At 40.8% G+C, this 19516-nt stretch overlaps 1 long non-coding RNA gene across 2 annotated transcripts in view; it reads right to left on the bottom strand.

Annotated features, from left to right (window-relative positions):
• Window positions 1-1361: 1361 nt before the first annotated feature.
• The window catches only part of LOC117037156 (uncharacterized), a 270833-nt gene continuing 252678 nt past the window's right edge, over window positions 1362-19516 (bottom strand). The window contains exons 3-5 of one of the 2 annotated variants that reach the window (XR_004425471.1): window positions 11357-11635; window positions 3691-3949; window positions 1362-1437 (exon numbers count right to left, since the gene is read on the bottom strand). This is a non-coding gene — a long non-coding RNA (uncharacterized LOC117037156). Of the gene's footprint in view, window positions 1438-3690; window positions 3950-8546; window positions 11636-19516 lie in introns of those variants that run through there. The other variant, XR_004425470.1, reaches the window with a different exon arrangement.

The raw sequence follows: 19516 nt of genomic DNA, 5'->3' as shown, positions 1-19516 counted from the left end.
TCAGTTTAGGTTGCCTAATGAAGGTAAGGAGTATCATTACAGCCATACCTCGCTTTACTGTGCTTTGCTTTATTGCACTTTACAAATAATGTGTTTTTTGCAAACTGAATGTTTGTGGCAACCTTGCATCGAGCAAGTCTATTGGCGCCATTTTTTCAACAGCATTTGCTTACTTTGTGTCTCAGTGTCACATGTTGGTAATTTTTGCAATATTTAAACTTTATTATTATTATTATATTTATTATGGTGATACGTGATCAGGGATCTTTGATGTTATTATTGTAATTGTTTTGGGATGCTGCGAACCATGCCCATATAAGGCGGCAAACTTAACCCATAAATTTTGTGTAAATTTCGACTGCTCTGCTGACCAGCTGTTCCCCCATCTCTCTCCCTATCCTCTGGTCTCCCTGTTCCCTGAGACACAACAATATTGAAATTAGGCCAATTAATAACCCTACAATGACCTCAAAGTGTACGAGGGAAAGGAAGGGTCACATGTCTCTGACTTTACATAAAAAACTAGAAATGATTAAACTTAGTGAGAAAGGCATTTCAAAAGCTAGGCCCCTTGTACCAAACAGTTAGCCAATTTGTGAATTTAAAGGAAAAGTTCTTGGAGAAAATCAAAAGTGCTCCTCGAGTGAACACGGAAATGATAAGAAAGTGAAACAGACTTATTGCTGATACCGAGAAAGTTATAGTGGTCTGGATAAATGATCACACCAGCCACAATACCCCCTTAAACCAAAGCCTAAACCAGATCAAGGCCCTTGTTCTCTTTAACTCTAGGAAAGCTGCAAGAGGTAAGGAAGCTGCAGAAGAAAAGTTTGACGCTAGCAGACGTTGGTTCATGAGGTTTAAAGGAAAAAAAACTGTTTCCTTAACATAAAAGTGCAAGGTGAAGCATCAGGTGCTGATGGAGAAACTGCAGGAGGTACCCAGGAGATCTAGGTAAGGTAATTAATGAAGGTAGCTGCACTGAATAACTGACTTTCAGTGTAGATGAAACAGCCTTGTGTTAGAAGAAGAAGCCACCTAGGACTTTCATAGCCCATGCGAAGTCAATGACTGGCTTCAAAGCTTCAAAGAATAGACTGACTCTTTCATCAGCGCCAAATGTAGCTGGTGACTTTCAGTTGAAGCCAATGCTCATTACCATTTCGAAAATCCTAGGGCCCTTCAGAATTAGGCTAAATCTCCTCTGCCTCTGCTCCAGAAATGGAACAAAGCCTGGATGACGGCACATCTGTTTACAACATAGTTTATTGAATATTTTAAGCCCACTGTTGAGACCTACTATTCAGAAAAAAGGATTCATTTTAAAATATGACTGCTCATTTACAATGTACCTGTTCAGCCAAGCGCTCTGGTGGAGGTGTACAACGAGATCAATGATTTTCTTCTTGCCTGCTAACACAACATCCAGTCTGCAGCCTAGGGATCAAAGAGTAATTTCAAATTTCAAGTCTTAATATTTAATAAACACATTTCATAAGTCTATAGCTATCATAGATAGCATTTCCTCTAAAGAATCTGGGCAAAATAAATTTAAAAACTTCTGGAAAGAATTCACTATCCTAAATGCCATTAAAACATACCTAATTCATGGGAAGAGGTCAAAATATCAACATTGACAGGAGCCGAGAAGCAATTGATTCCAGCCCTCATCGATGAATTTGAGGGGTTGAGGACTTCGGTGGAGGAAATAACTGCAGGTGTGGTGGAAATGGCAGGAGAACTAGAATTAGAAGTGGAGCCTGAAGATGTTACTTAACTGCTTCCATCTCATGATAAAACTTTAATGGATTAGGAGTTGCTTCTTAAGGATGAGCAAAGGAAGTGGTTTCTTGAGATTGAGTCTACGCCTGGTGAAGATGCTGTAAAGATTGTTGAAATGACAACAAAGGATTTTAGAATATTTCATAAACTTAGTTGATAAACCAGGTGCAGGGTTTGAGAGGATCGACTCCAATTTTGAAAGTTCTACTGTGGGTAAATTGATATCAAACAGCATTGCATGCTATAGAGAAATCATTCATGAAAGGAAGAGTCGATTGATGTGGCAAACTTCATTATTGTCTGGTTTTAAGAAATTGCCTCAGCCACCCCAACCTTCAGCAACCACCACCCTGATCAGTGAGCAGCCCTCAACGTCAAGGCGAGACCTTCCACCAGCAAAAAGAGTACAACTTGCTGAAGGCTCAGATGATGGTTAGCTTTGTTTTAGCAATAAAGTTTTTTAATTGAGTTATGCACATGTTTTAGACATAATGCTATGGCACACTTAATAGACTACAGTACAGTGTAAACCTAACTGTAATATGCACTGGGAAACCAAAAAAATTCATGGACTTGCTTTATTGCAATATTCACTTTATTGCGGTGATCTTGAATTGAACCCGCAATATCTCCATGGTATCCCTATACTACTTAGAGAAGTAGAAGAAAGTAAAATAGGAAGAATAGAAAGAAAAGGCAATCATAATAAATTTCAATGCCATTATTCATTACACCACCATTTTAGGCTTTTTTCAATGGTGCTAATCAACTCTTCAATTAAACCTGACTGGTACTATTCAAAAACAGAAAAGAAATTAATGACATTTATATGCAAAACTTTTTCTCCAAAAAATCTGTTCTTGCCTGTATATGGTTTCTTTTTGTAAGTTTGTATTTTCAGTTTATTAATATTATATCAAAACATAATATTCATTCTTTTTCCCCCCAATGATATGAATCAGCTTACCACAATCCATTTCTTTTTTGAATAAATAAAGGGAAACAGGGTTGAATTTATTAAAAACAGTCTAAAAACAATTTATTTTGATTAGAGCCTAATCTTATCTTGAGTTTTCCTTATTACATTGTAAGTCCTTTATCCGTCAGATCTCTATTCATTAATACATTAAGCCAGAAATCATTAAGAGTCCTGCCTCATTACGAATCACCAGAACTAGCTTTCCATGCTGGAGCTGTACACTGACAATAACTTCTGGGGCATGATAACATTTTCTTTAAATGCTCATGTTTTATCTGATCACTATCTTATCATCATTGACAAGTCCCCAAATCAGAGTGACTACTGAGTGTGTCAATTCAAAAACAAATAGTATTGCATATTGTTTTGAACAACTGCCATAAGAACAAAAGCATATCATCTTCTCAAGTGCTTTTTCCCATCATTAACTAGTTATTCTTTCCAATAACCTTATGACAGAGACAATTGTAAAGAAAGTAGAAATAGAAAACAAATTCTACCAAAAACAAAACAAAACAAAAAAACAACTATCAGTGGTTACATGTTGCCAATGTCGTGTTCTGATGGGAACAAGTGCCTTTAAATGATTCATCTCTTTTGATGGTGACACCCCAGCATGGCTGATCAGATCAATAATGCTACTTAAATTGCTGGGAATCTGAGACTGAGTTGACAGTTAGGAACAAAATCCTTTCCTCATTTCAGTCAAACCAACCAGCCATAGGCCTCCTACAAGGTGATAAAATTGGCAGAGCTGTGGTGTCAGATGTTCCAATTGTCCTTACAGGGAGGAAAATCATCCTTGGGCTCTCATTGTCTTGGATCATTAGCTCCTCTGAGCATGCGAGACAAGCTATGTGTGGCATCTCTCTCCCAAAAAATACACTCAGAAAAACTTCCCCCAGTTAGAGCCCATCATTAAAACTTACCTTGTCTTTTCAGATGAGGAAGTACAGACCCAACAATGTGAAGGCAAATGCACAGGTTCACATAACTCTTAACTTGCTCTTCTTCCAATGATTCCTTGGTGACTCTGGAGAGGGCCGAGTTGACCTCAGGTCTTCTTCACCTGTTCTAGGAAACAATAGTACTCCAGTTCTAAATAACATTCAGCAACATTTGTTGAGTCCTTCTATGTGCCAGGCACTGTGTTATTCATGCTTCTCTTCCATAGCACAGGTGTTAAATCTGAAAAAGAATCAAAGTGGCGATCTTACCTGTTGATATGGCCTGTTGGTGAAGTTCCAGACAACATTGTTCTGCTTTTTCTTTTCATCAGATAAAGATAACAGACCTCTAAAATAGTTCTAACTCTACTCAGAATGCTTAACGTTCCTCTGATGCTCTTGAGACCAGCCCAGTTCCCCGCCTGGTGTTAAAGGCCCATGCGTACATGGGAACTTATGTCCAGACTCATCTTTCTAGACCTCTTTGCTCAAAACAAACCATTCTACTCACTCTGCACTGAATCATTTTTTAAAACACCAAACAGAACCATTGGTCACTCAAGCAATTCTCACCCAGAAATTTACTGTAGTTTTATCCATCCTTCAAAGCCTGGATCATATCGCCCTTCCTCCCTGAATCCTATCCTGTTTACCTAATTCAAAATCCCTCTCTGTCTCCTCTTAATTCCTACAGCTCATAGGGCAATGCCCAACTGGGGGGCTGATTCCTGATGGTCTTATTTTATCTCTTCATGCCCTCATGACTTAACACTGCTGATCTAGTTAAGCTTTTTGAGGACAGCTAACATGCCTATGGTTCATTATACACCCTCATTCACTTGATAGATTTGTTCAAATGAGGGATGGTAAAAATGGCCTCCCTTCAAAGGAATCCCAAATTATTTCTATTGTTAGTAGTTGACTATTAACAGAAAGCCCAGTCTATCCACATATTGAAATCCTTGAATCTGCCTTGAATGTGAATCCCTTCGCCAAGAATACTCTCGTTTTTATTTTCTTCCAGAGTCCAGAAAACCTTGGAAGGCTGCCTTATAGGGTGATGGAATGAAAAACCAGACCAAACCAACCAGACATGGGCTCCTTCTATAAATGAACATTCCACAGCCCAAGACAGAGCATCTTCCATTTCACTGCTTAGCCCCCAAATGCCTCCTGGTTATAATTAAGGACTTCAAAGTCTCCCAAACACCCTTTTAGAAATGACTGCTCCAAATACAAAATGATGTCCAATTAGATGTAAATCATCACACAGCAGGGAGGGAGAGGCACGGAAAGCGGTCATCATTGCTTGGACTAATCAGAAAGTCTAGTCTCTTGATGAGGATTTTCGTTTTCCCATTTGTCATTCTAGCCACTGAATTCTCAAGTGGCCAATTTGCTCCATATTGGTAATCAGCTAGTTATTTTTACTCTCATTCCTCTCTCTGGGACTGTCAGACTCTTTGGAGCAATTCGTCACCCACATGGGTCTAACCCTTCTGTGGCGGGAAGTGGGGGAGGGAAGCTATTATTCTGGAAAAGATAAGTAGAAAACTATTTCACCGTTTATATTTGGTTTTTTAAACAATGATTTCCCCGATGAGGTAAGTAAAATAATGACACAACTGGGTAAGAGTGAAACAATGAAAGCTTCAAGGGTAAGAACATTATGCAATGGAAATGATCTCCGGCTGTGAAGTTTGTTACTCTGAAATGACTTGTTCTTAGATTGTCTTTACAACCCCCCAAAGGAGCATCATCTTACATTCATTACTTAAGTTCGCAGGAAACTGCCTCTATGAAAATTATAAACCCAGAAAGGAGAGTTTCAGATATGTATAATGCATTGGCGGTAATTCTAAGCAACTTCACCCCACCGGCTAGGAGGCAGGTAGCCTTTGAAGGTTGTTTTGTCTGAGCAGGAAAGTTAGACCATTCTGTTCCTCCATTTCTTCCTGCCAGGTCTTCTCAATGACAGAATCTCACAGGTTTGCCTGTTGTCCCTTCTTCCTCCCTCTAGCAGTTCCTATCTATCTCTGTCTCTCACCAGTGAAATCATTTCCAAATATGGTTTTAGCGATTCCATTTTTCTGAGTGCCCCTCAGGTGTCATGGAAAGATTGACCCCAGCACTCATTGCAACTACAACTCTGGTGTCAGTGCATTTTGTAATTAGTGAGTGTCTAATTTGATCTCGTCTCAGAATTCCCTCAACCTTCTGAAGAACTTAATATCGAACCCAAGGCTGTCTGTACTCACTGTAGCCAATATCCATGGTCAGCTTTAAGAAAGATGTTAGTGTGACACAAACTGACATTTTCTTGGCACTTCCTTTTCTCATAGCAAACTCTCTCTTCCTTGGAAGGAGGCTGAGAGTTGAATATCCCTTGTAGCTATTTCTTTAGAGACTCACTGAATTGGGGCAGCAACATGATCTGAATCTTGAAATGTTTATCTTCCTCGACCGTTTTTCATGTCTCAGGCCCTTTCTTGGGTCCTTTCTGCTTCATATAAACATCCACATATGTAACTTCACTTTTAGGTGTGTCTATCTATAAGGAGAATTGAAAGAGACTGAGAAAGCACGCTTACACGCCCCATATCGAGTTTGCTCACTTTTCATCTGCTAATTCCCTCCACGCATGGCTGTTTTCACAAAGGGTGATATCACCCAGCAGCTGTCTTGGACTGGAAACTAAAATGCTTGTAGAATTTCAGGCTTTTGCCTTACCTACTTAAATCTGTCTCTTTTCCAAAATACCAAAACAATAAAAGAATAGTTGGCTTGTTTCAGCAAGAAATTATGCCTGTAACTTTAAATAAATTGTTTTACAACTTATTCTTCTAATGTTTTGTTGTAATTGTCCATAATTCTAAATTTGCTTTCAAGAATCATTAACTGCCATTATATCGACATGAGCTCTTATATTTGGTATTTGGTGAAATAGGAAAATTGTGTTTGTAAAAATCGGTTTTCCCTCTGCAATTTGTGAATAGGAAACGAGTGGAAAGAATTGACGTTTTACCTGGCCAGTATCCGCAGGGTGACCTGGATAAGAACTTTAATATCTCATATGGTGCATATTTGTTTTAGCATCTGGACTGACGGAACACAATGAGCAGAGACTTCTGTGCCTCCTTCTAAATAACTAGTCTGGTTATTTACTAACGTCCATGGTTTTCTACAGTAAGTTCCTCTCATTTCTTCATCACTGAAATCTTGATTTCTGAGAGAAATCTCCTTTCCTATCTGTTCTTCTATCTCTTATCTTGAGTCTCCATCCTCATCACAATACCCTGTTCCCTAGTCCATTCCGCCATTTGGGGGATTGTATTAACTCTATTTATTCCCAAAGAAGAGTGTTCTTGGGAGATCGAGAAAGCCTCCAATGAACAAAGCTCCTAAAATCCACAGACCACCACTGGCTCACAATGGTATGTGTAGACATTGCATACAGAGCAACAGATTTTCATAAACACATCTATTTGCCAGTATCCATCAGGATCAAGAAGCATTTATAAACTTTTGTAGCCACTTGACAGAATAATGTCTGTTGAAATTAATAATAAAAAATTAGGGCTTGTATTCTGCCTGTCTCTTTATTCCATTTTCAGTCATTTGTTGTTATTGTATTGTTAAAACTGTATTGACTGGTGAATGATTAGAAATAACCAAACAAAATGACAGAAAGCAAGAAAACTGGTCCTTCACCTGACCATTTGAGAAGAACAAATCTAGGCACCTTTAATGCCCCTATGATAGTTTGTGCTTGATTATTTTCAGCTGCTATTATAGCGTTAGCGTTTCTGTGAGAACTGATCTCTCCCCTGAGGCCCAGCTCTCCGAAGCAGACAGGTAACACCCCTACAGTGAGCTCACTCCCAGATGTTGTCTCCCATTCCCAAAGTGCCTTTCCTTGGGGTTAGAGTTAACACTGTGTGTCTCTTCGGGGCCTTAAAGTGTTGCCTTCCTTGGGGTCCCTGCCTCGCAAATGTCAGCGAGGCTTGAATGTAATTAGGAAAAGTTTCCCTGCTACATCTCCGGGTCGACACTAGAGAAATTACCATTGTCTACACTATAGAAATCATTTTCCTGGTTCTAAGATTGAAGCTGACACACAGGACTGGATTTCTACTCCTCATGCCAAAATCGCCTGCGGATGTCAAACTTTCCTGTTGTGAATGCGTACAAGCTGTGATGTTGCCATTCAAGGACTTCCAGGGGCGGTAAGAGGAAAATTACGAACCAACTCCCCTCAGAAAGGAAGTGCCTATTCAAACAACGGTGGGTCGTGAGCATGATAGCTGCCTCCTTCCTACCAGGAACAGCCCCATCTCTGCAAGTGCTGACTCTTCCATCGTAGGGTACATGAATTAGCATGACAGGAAGAAGCTTGGCAGAAGCAGCATTTGGCATATTCACACTTATCCCATGAGCACTTGGGGAAAGAATTAGTATGTGCATTTTCCTGGAAGACAGAATTTCCCTTGTTCATTGATTGTGTCTTTAATTTACAACAAATGCCTTGAAAATGGGACACATGTGATATTGTAAGCCTTCTACAAATTCTAATAGCAAATGACCCAAGGCTCATTCTCTATTTTTTTCCATTGCTTCAGAAATGGACTGCTGGAACAGAAGAGGTAATACACAGAACCATACAGTTGGGAGGACCTTACAGATCAACTAGCAAATCCGTCTTCCTTTTTATAGATACTAAAACTGAAGTCCAGAGAAGGCACGTGACTTGTCAAAGATGAGATTCAAAAAATACAGATTGGATTTTAGGATTTTATGTTTTAATTTTGTTTTTTTGTAAACTATTGATGGAAGGAGAACATACTTACAAAAAAGTCACAAATCGTAACTGTACAACTCAACAAACTTTGATGAACTAGCTCTACCCAATCACTAGCACACAGAGCAAGAAGCTGAACATCGCTAGCGTACGGCAATGTCTCCAATATACACTCTGGGCACTGTTTCCTCCCAGGAGTAATCACTACCTTGCCTTCTAGTAGCATGTGTTGTTTTTGCCTATTATCGAACATCACATAAATGGAATTATATAGTAGGTTATTCTTGAACCAGGCTTCTTTCATTCAACACAGTATTGGAGAGATTCATCAATGTTGTTGCATTTGGTTTGCAGTATAGTATTCTTTTGTGTGACTGTCGTACATTATACATCTTTTCAACTGTTGATAGACATGTAGGTAGCTTCCAATTTGGGGCTGTTATGCATCGTGCTGCTAAGACCATTCCTGTACATGTCTTTTGGTGAATATATGTATAATAGATTGGGGTTTCCACATACTTTGTGCCTAATGGTGCTCCCAAGAAATGTTGATGGAAGGAACGTACAAACTTTGTGCAAGTCTTTGTGCTATAAGAGGTGGTCACTGAGCCCCTGTCTGTGCCAACCATCCAAAAGGAACCATTTGGGGAATTACAGTACCCACAACAGTCACGAATACCACATTTGTGGTCAGGACTGTTTGCAAGGACTCACAAAAGCCAAAATAAATAGTCACTTGATGTTTTGTTAATATTTAAAAAATGCGTTTTCTTAATTTGCTTTTATTTTTTACTTATTTTTAACTACACAAATAATATATAAATACTTTCTTATTCTATAAACATATTAACAAAGCAATAATGCTAGGATATAGGTGTCATGGTTGCAAGGGTTTTGTCTCTTTTCTTGATCACAAAGCAGCATCACTGCCTGTTACAGAAGCTGCTAGACAATGTTTGCTGAATGAATGAATGATGACTGGCACCCATAACTCTGCTGTCATCCCTGGAGCTTTCCTAGAGGTAATCTCATCTCTGAGTTTGTATTTCTCCATTCCTTTTTACTATACATGGTGTGTGTGTTTGTGTGTATGCATGTGTGTGTGTGTGTGTGTTATTATCATTGGATGATAGGTTGCTGTATGGATTTTTAAATTAATGATATGTCTGAAGCATTTTTTTATTGTCAGTACATAGAGACCTACCTTTTAATGAGCTGTGTAAAATTCTATGGTATGGATATATTACATTTCAGCTATCTCTAATTTTTTGATTCCACAAATGGTGCAATGAACATTCTTAAGAATATGTGTAAATGTTTCTTGATGGTAGATATATAAAAAAAAGAATTGCTAACTCACAGGCAGTGTACATTTTTAATACTTCCAAAATGGCCTTTCTAATTCACACATTCATCAGCAGAAACTACCTGTTTCCTCGCATCATTGCTATGACTGATATTATCAAACTTAGAAGTTTTGCCAAAGTAATATGTGAAAAAAGTCATTTAATTTGTATTCCATCCATATTACTGGAGTGGGGCATCTTTTCACCTATCCGTTGATTAGGTTTGGGTTTGATTCAAGCCTGCTGCAAAGAGCACGTGTGTAGTTGTAAATCATTTAGTGGGTGGGTGAGGCCGGCCAAAACTCTACCAGGGCATCTCCTTAATGCCATGTTGTTCTTTATTCTGATCTTCAAGGCTGTAGGAATCTTAGACAGTCCCTGGTTGTATCTCCCCACAAAAGCTAATAGTGCAAAGAAGTGATTTAAACATGTCTTCAACATCCCAGGATACAGTGGGAATCTTGAGCTGCCCCGCATATTGGTACAAAGTAAAATCCATTTGGAGACTAGATTTTCCAGTGAATTATCTCAGTACTTTCTCTTTATATCAGAAACTGGACGGGGGAAAAAAAAAAGTTCTACTATGTAGCTTACCTACCTTGGTACAGGGTATGAAACTTCAACTACACCTATATGAGCATCTTGTGTATAGTGCTGCGTGTTGGATTCATTACCCAGCCAGTCCCTGACCAATATTAAGAGCAGAGGTTCTGAAGGTAAGCTGTCCAGTTTTCAATCCTGGTCTTTACTGGCTTGCAAGCGGGCACACGTTTTTGAATCTGAATCTCTGAATCTCTGCTCCTCTGTTTCATTTTCAATTATGAAATGGAGCAAATAATGTAACCTACTTTGTGGAATCATCAAGAGGATTAATGGATCACTAAATGTGAGGTGCATAGCACAGAGCCTGGCATATATTAAATATTCAAGAAAGGTTGTTATTATTATTAATATTATTATTATTAGCAGGGTTAGTTTTAACTGAATCATAGATTGAATTGAAGCTTAGAACATGTCCAAGTAATTTTCTGCTTTTATATTGGGGAAGAAAATCACTTTAGTATGTATGCCCTTCACACTCATCTATAGATGTACCCCCATTTTGGGTAGAAGAAGTCACATTGGCTCTGATGTTGATTTTATACAAAGCCCCTTCCAGATTTAATCCAGGACATGCAAATGAGGAGCACTTAACAAATGGACCCACCAGACCACTAAATTCCATATGAATTTTACCCAAAGATAAATTGATTCAAGTTTGCGCAGACCTTGGTCTCATGAGTCCTTGGCTGACATTTCTGTTTGAAACCTGACACCCTGCCAGAAAATTTCTTCAGTTTAAATAAAATGAAAAGAGGGACATAATTCCAATAACAGATGGACCCCGCAGGGCCAGCAGTTGGTTCGGATTTTTATTGTCCCACAAGAACTTGGCTTTCTAGGCTATGACTCGAGACCTCTACACATTTGCCTTGCATTCAGGAGAGAATAACCAGAGGCTCACAGGACATCTGGGTGGAACGAAGTCAAACACCAGCTGCCTTTTTCCTCAGCTTCTTCAAAGTTCCCGTTCTTTGAGGTCCAACCACTCTTGGTTTTAGTGATGAGAGTGATTTAATGCCAAGGCATCTGCTGGGGTACCATTTGAGAAAAGCTGGAAATACGCACTTCTCATCACACTCACTCCCGAAGGGCCTTCTGTGTGGAATTCCTTCTCCATGGAAACTCTGATGAGCTTAAGACGCATCCTTGATTAGAATCTTCTTTCCACACACAAGTGTTCCTGAGGAAAATGACATATTAAGTTATTGTTAGTCCATCAATTCTTCATTTGCTCATCCATTTATTTATTTCCCACATATCTGTAAGGGCTTACCCAAGGTCTGACACTGTGCTATGTGCGATGACCCAAGGGGACAGTGGTGAGCAAGGCAGAGCCAGTCCTTAGAGTCGCATGCTGTACAAAGCTCAGTCAAGTGGGGAGACAGGTATTGGACAGGCAAGTACATCAAAGAGTGATGAATGTAAAGGAGTTCCAGGAAGGGCCCTGACGCACTAGAGTTTGGGCTTGACTCTGTGGGACCTGGATCATCTCTCCTGGAGAGATGGAGCCGACAGGGTAGGACCTGGAGCCTACCCTGTCATGGGATGCCATTCTAGATGCTCCTCCTAATGAGAATTTTTACCTCCTGTGAGGCACCAGGTCATGCGGCCAGGTCAGGGCTCCAGTGTCACTTACTAAGGTCTCATAACAGTGTCCCTCTTCGGGTTCCTGCCATAGGGTCACGTTGTAGGTGAGACCACCTTGTAATGAAGCTTTTCTGCACATTTTACCCTGGAATCAGCTTAAATTTAAGTTGAGAAAGAGAGATAGCGAGAACGGCTGGAGAAGGGAGGGGAGGGGAGGAGGAGAAAAGAAAGGAGGGATGAGTAGGAAGGGAAGGGAAGAGGGAATAAAGACCCTGAGTAAACAGAGACACAGGAAGAAGAGAGACAGGTAGACTGTGATTATACTGTTCTTGTTCTGAATAAATCTGGTACCAAACATCCTTTCCTTGTCAGGGAGGAAATGAGAGTTTAACTCAGGGCACCTGGGCTTGAGTTACACTCCCATCGTTCCCCAGCTCTGACCTTGGCAAGTCAGCAAGTCTGTTGCCTCAGTTTTCTCACTTGTAAAAAGGGATTTAAATCACCACATCCCATTAACTGGGTTGTTTTGTCACTTGAATGAAATTAAACAAGTCAATGCCCATAAACAGGGCTTTCAAAACATAAAAATGTTAACAAATACTAGTTGTCATTGTTATGTACAAATATTCAGTATATGTATGCACGATGGGTGCAACAGACAGAATCTATGCTTTGGAGTCAGCTTGGGATCAAAGGGTTGACGAGGCTGTGAAATTCTGGCCTTACCAGAAAGATTCTAACATTCTTCTCCTCTTCTTCCTTTTCCTCATCATCTCCAAAATGTATTTCCATGGTGCTTCTAACTTTTCAAAGCATTCACACATCAGCCGTTTCACATTCATGCCTCACCATCTCACTATTGCGTGATCAAAGTCACTGAAGAGACCCACCTCTTTTGCTCACAGACTTCCAAACGGATGTCATTCGACATGACTACATTGTTACCGTCATGAGGCTGGAGGGAGACAAATACGTTGTAGGCTGGATAGAACTGCGTTCAACAAGTACAGTCCTCTTAGACCGCTGAGCTCCTAATCTCCATGGGAAAGAGAAACTGCAATGTGAGGAAATGAGGCCAGACTTGGGGGAGATTACTCACGAGAACCACACTTGCCAAGTCAAGAACAGGACTCAGTCAAGTTTATGAACAGTTCCTTCAAAAGCCCCCTGGAAAGATGCTTTGCCTCTGACTTCCAGTGCCTGGCGTGCCACTGTTCCTCTGTGAAGGAACAGTCCTCCTAGGAAACTTCCAGAAACAATGCATTTTCTGAAATTTGCCAGTGGTGTAGCGCTTCAGGAACTACTTCTCTACATCTGTCTGCTCTAACTACTAAAGAAATAGATTTCAAAACCCTGTGGGAAGAAACCATGAGGACATACCAGGGAGATGTGATACAGAGGGGACGCTGCAGGTCAACTGTGCCACCTACGGTTGTGAACACCCAGCACCACCAGGAGCACACGACCAGAGTCGCCCTGCCCTGGAGGGGAGTGCTGCAGGGTGATGTTCTCAAGTCAGGGTTGGGCTCAATGCTGTGCCGCCCTACCCCCAGCCCGAGCTGCTCCACACTCTTCAACAGCAGCACGGTAATCAGAGAGCAGGGGCTTTGGCGTTGAAGGAGCCAAGCTGAAATCCCAGCACCATCATTTATTAGCTGAATAATTTTGGACAACGTTTTTATCCTTTCTGAGTCTCAATTTCCTCATCTGAAAAACACAGATGATATTATTCTGATAGGGTCATTATTAGGATTCAATGAGAAATTGTGGACAAAGCGCTTCGCACCTGACACATAACAGTTGCTTAACTGGTATTGTATTCATTCATCCATCTATTCAATTTAGGGGGGCAGAATGAACATAGCGTAATTTAGGCCTTTTGAAAGGCCTTCTTTCATTCCTCATATGTGACTTTATCACTGAGGCCTTCCTGATTACCGTATTGACAATTGCTAACCTGTGTCATAGACACCCCCACCCCCAGCACCCCCACCCGCACCCCTCACACACACACACCTTTCAACCCACTCCCATCCTTTTGGCACTGCTCTATTTTTTCCCATAGCACAATCACTTGCTAACAGACTAGATAACTTAGTGTAGATAATTTATTATTTATGGTTTGTCTCTTCCTGATGGACCCTAAGACCCCCAAGGATATGCACCTTTGTCTGTAATATGTTCTTTACAATTAGAAAACTATATGGTACCTCGTAATGGTCAATAAGTATTTGTTGAATGGGTGAAGGCCCCGCGATGATGAGTTAGGCCTGCTTCCAGTGCGGGTCTTGGCTCCTGCTGTTTGGGATCTTGAGCGAATTACTCTCAGCCTGTTTTCTCCTCTGTGAGATACTGACAGTGATGATCTCAACCCCTCAGAGTCAAAAGAATTAAATGAGATTATGTCTGTAAAGCACTTGGCATAGCATCTGGGGCACGGTAACTTCGAACTAAATGAAAATTATTAAAATAAAAATTTGAAAATCTCTTGATTTCCATGCTAATGTAGACAGACAAGGGATCCCCCAGAATTATTCCCAGAAACACACACCCGTAATCTTATTCTGAGCTCCCTTCCCCACTGTGTGCTTAGGCAGCCAATAATGTGAATTCCAGCTCGTCTCTGTGCCCTTCCAGTCACCTTCTTTCCCCAAGTCACAGACAGCATGATGGCCAATGGGGAAATCTGGAAATCATCACAGGTATTTGGCCCCATCGTATATATGATTTGACTGGTGCTGGAACAAAACAAGGTTGTTGCCACAAACCTTTCATTAGCAAACAGTAGAGTTCCTATGGGTCTATCTTGTGGTGGGAGCCAAAACCATGGTTACAGCCCTCAAGGAGTTTATGATTCAAAACTTTCTCCAGAGAGGACCAAGGAACTCCATGCCAATAGTCATTGTGTGCAAATGTGTGTGTATGCGCTTGGATTGTATCAATGGAGGCTGGGAGCGTGCAGGGACCAGTTGGGTTTCCAGCTCATTTTAGCGGGCAAACACCGCCTGCCACTTTTTCCTCACTTCACTCTCCCCAGTATGAAAACCATAAGGCAGATTGACATAATGGTTTATGTCATTAAACCATTAAAAACAAGACTGGCAGTTCAGAGAGAAAACTGAGTTCAAGTCTCAGCACTGCTGTGTGTGTTTGGGCAAGACACTGGGCTTATCTGAAGATAATTGTGATAACAGCCAGCACTCGTTGCGTGTTTACGGTATGCCAGGTGCTTCATAAATACCTATTAGCTATTTGTTCAGCCTTTGGTTGGTTCAGCCCAAAGTCTGTTGAGTGTTGTCTCACGCTGCGTGCTGTGGGTGCGGCAGTGAAGAAGGCAGCTCAACCCTTTGTCGCATCAAACGTAAATACTGGTGGTGGAGATAGACTGAGGGATGCCTTGCACATGTACTTAATCATTATTAATTATTTGTTCATTCACTCAGCAACCATGTATTAAGCTTAGCCTACTCATTCAATAAATTGTAGTCAGCGTTATGAAGTAGAAGTTTAGGGTGTGCTCTGGGAGAGCGTGTACTGGGACGGCGGCTTCCTCTGACAGCTCAGCCGGGACTTCCAAGGAGAAACGACTTTCGATCTATAAAACTGGAGAGTGAGTGAGTGTCAGCAGTGTAGTGCCATTTTGTAGGTGAAGAATCTGAGGCTCAGAGAGTTCCCATAACTTGTCCAAAGACCCACAGTTAATATTTGATGGGCTCCAGATTTGAACCCCGGTTTTTCTAACTCCAGAATGGGTAGTCTTGTTTTCATTAGTCTGGTAGCGTTCTTAGACTGTGATACATGTAAAATGGCCCCTGAGGGCTTTTTCACAACCTGTGTGCTGGAGCTCCACTACGGTCTGATGCAGTTGCCCAGGCGGAGTAGGGATGGGTGTGGTGGTGGTGGTGCTGGGGAAGGTGACTTTCAAACAGCTCTACAAGTGATTTGGATGCACAGCTGTAATAATACCACTGTTGGTATTTCTGCTGCTCTTCTCCAGAACCTAGTGACAGCATGACATGGACTAAACTGCGACTGGATATCAAGGCCCTGCCATATGACTAGCTACCTGCCTGATTTAAGAGAAGTCTCGGATTCTCTAGTCCTGTCTTTTCATGGGGCTATGACTACATCAGTACTTCTAGCCCTCATTGTGGGTTAGAGTCACCTGGAAACCTTTAAAAATATTCGTGTGCCCCACCTCCAAACAACAGCACCAGAATCTCTGAGGAAAGGATCCAGGGATAGGTATTTACTAGAAGTTTCCGCGTGATTTAGCACTAGATGATCTCAAAGGTCCCTTCTGATTTGAAAATCTTGTGCGTCTATGAAATCCTTCATCCCCCCTTGTCTGACAGCTCAGGGAGAGACATTACAGAAGGCGTGTACTTAAGGGGGTGGGGGTGGGGAAGATGATGCGTTGCCAAGACCTGCTGCTCCGCTTTGGCAGTATCTTTGTGAAAATAGTAACTTTTTTTTTTTCTGACTGATTTATGTGACAGTTGGAAAGCAGCCCCCAGAACAGGCTGTTCTCCCCTCAGTACTATTAACATAAATATGCTCACGGGGCCTTCAGCTCCTGCCTCTCTGTGTAAACGAGGCTTAAGGGGCTGTGAAAGCCAGAGGCTGAAGAGAAAGCAGAGCAGAGGAAGTGTCCTTAGAGGCACAAGAATGAAAAGGGGAAAAGGACAGGACGTTGCTAAGAGACAATGTCAAGCTGGGCCATGGGATTAGCAGCCAGTATCAAAGCAAGGACTTCTTAACGGTATGTTCTTCCAGCAGGGCCTTTTGCAAGCACTAGCAGAGAGTGAGATTATTAAAACAGTTCCATTCCAAATCGGGCGTAAAAGGCTCTTTTCCTTCTTGGTAGGATGAAAATATCAGACGGAAATTAAATGATTTAAATAAATGTATCTTCTAGCGTGGAGTAGAGTGAAATAGATTCTTTCCTATGGAACTTCTCAGCGTCTTTAACATCACAGTAAGCATTGAGAATCACTGACAGGTAAATATAGTTTGCAGTACACTCTGAAATTATTTACAACTTTTCATTTAGAGGAGATGAGTGCTTTCCAAGACATGTTTGAGAAACCTTGGGGTAAAAAGCTACTGTAGTATCTAACATTACTGTGCTAAGAGTTTAAACAACACTGCGTTAGGTACTTTGTTTCCTTCTTTGCACAAATAAAGAAATTAAGGCATCTTGCCCAAGATGACACGGTTAGTGGGGAATGGAAGGAACCTGGGCTCTGGAGCTGAAATCCTCTGGATTCGAATCCTGTTTCTGCCATTCGTTGAATGGACATATTTGGACACATTAACCTTTCCGAGCCTTGGTTTCCTTATGTGCAAATTGGAGAGAATGAAATGTACTTTGTAAGAGTTGCACAGATTACACATAATTTATATAAAGCACAGAGTAAGTGTTCCATAAATGGCTGTAGATACCATCATCATCATCATCACCTTATATTTAGTGTTAGAAAAGGGAGTTTATAAGCGGTGTCTGGAAAAGAATATGTGTTTTGGTGAAATTAAACGAAGTAGGCAATAGGACCTGACATGTGACAGGGTAGGTAAATGATACACTACCTCTCCAAGGAAATGGAAAGTCCTCCTGTCATTCTTCAGGCTGACCTTTCTTATTCCTTATCAGCAGCTGGCAATGGAGCATTTTTCTTTAGAGTTTATGAAGGGGGAAGTGGCCAGCTTGGGGGCCTCGTGGGGTGGGATTCTTCTAGAGAGCAGGGACTTGGGGAGGTTCCATCGGGCTGGCCAACAGAATCCTTGAAAGAGCTTCCTGAATCAGACTCCTAAGCCCTGGGCCTGGGGAGCCTGAGTCCACGGGTCTGTGGTGGCCCTTGAGAATATGTATCTTATGCACCTTCCAGATGATTCTAATTATCTCAGTCTGCCATGAAAGCTTGGAAAGTCTTCCGGATGAGTTACCCAGCAAGGACCCAGATGACAGCCTGGTGTAATTACTTCTGGAATCCAGAGATTTTGTGGCCTTTCCTTGAGCAAGCACCCAACAGTATTCAAACATCTTGGCATTTGAGGGACAAATTTTCCCCACGCTTTGTGGTTGGTACCATAGCCTGAGTAGGTGGTTTTGTGATGATAACAGCATAAGCTTGGGCACCAGGCAAGCCTGTATTCAAATCCCAGTGCTGGGGAGGGATGGGACATGACACTAGAAAGACACGAGCAGTAGGTCATGATGTTCTAATGTCTGTGCGATCACCTTCAGGATACAAGTGAGAAGCCTGGTTAGAGAAATAAAATCCTGAACTACATTTTGGTAATTGTTTTCAAGACAACAGAAAGCAAAAACATTTTAGTATTCTAATTTATTAATGTAGTTTTCTTTTCTTGAATAACATGCAGGTAAGTAACATATGAATATCTGGCTTTAGATTAATCTTGATTTCTCTATCAAGTAGATTTAAAACTCACTATAAGATATATTTCATGCTTTTCTATTTTGTAAAGATTTTTATTAAAATATAGCTAACATACAATATTATATTAGTTTCAGGTGTACACAAGAGTTATTCAACACTTATAAACCTGAAGACGTGATCACCATAAGTCCAGCAGCCGTCTGACACCATAATATGGTATCACAGTATTATTGACTATATTCCCCATGCTGTACACCTGCTATACATCCCCATGATTTATTTGTTTTATTCCTGGAAATTTGAACCTCTTATTCCCCTTCATCATTTCCCTCCCTTTTTAAACTTTTTCTATTACAGTTGACATTCAGTGTTATTTTATATTAATTTCAGGTGTACAGCATAGTGGTTAGACATTTATATAATTTAAGAAGTGATCCCCTTGACTAGTCTAGTACCCACCTGGCACTATACATAGTTATTACCATATTATTGACTATATTCCCTGTGCTTTAGTTTATATCCCCATGACAATTTGTAACTACCAATTTGTACTTCTTAATGCCTTCACCTTTTTCACTGTGTACCCCAAATCCCCTCCCATCTATCACTCCAATAAATCTAGTCCCCATCTAACACTACACATAGTTATTACAACATTATTGACTATGTTCCTTATGCTGTACCTTATATCCCCATGACTGCTTTCTAACAACCAATTTCTACTTCTTAATCCCTTTACTTTTTTCACCCATTCTGAAACCTGCCATTTGGCAACCATCAAAATGTTCTCTGTATATATGAGTTTCTTTCTGTTTTGTTTGTTTCTTAGTTTTCTTCTTTAGATTCCAAATGTAAGTGAAATCACGTTGCATCTGTCTTTCTCTGTCTGACGTACTCTACTCAGCACAATACCCTCCATGTCCATCCATGTCTCTGCAGATGGCAAGAACCCATTTCCATCTGTGGCCAAGCAATATCCCATCGTATATATGTACCACCTCCTCTTTATCCATTCATCCATCAATGGACACCCAAGCTGCCTCCACACCTTAGCCATTGTAAACAATACTGTA

This window comes from Rhinolophus ferrumequinum, chromosome 17 (assembly GCF_004115265.2).
Source record: "Rhinolophus ferrumequinum isolate MPI-CBG mRhiFer1 chromosome 17, mRhiFer1_v1.p, whole genome shotgun sequence".
Classification (NCBI taxonomy): domain Eukaryota; kingdom Metazoa; phylum Chordata; class Mammalia; order Chiroptera; family Rhinolophidae; genus Rhinolophus; species Rhinolophus ferrumequinum.
Note: the sequence above shows the minus strand (reverse complement) of the source record. Positions and strands in the feature narration are given on the sequence as shown.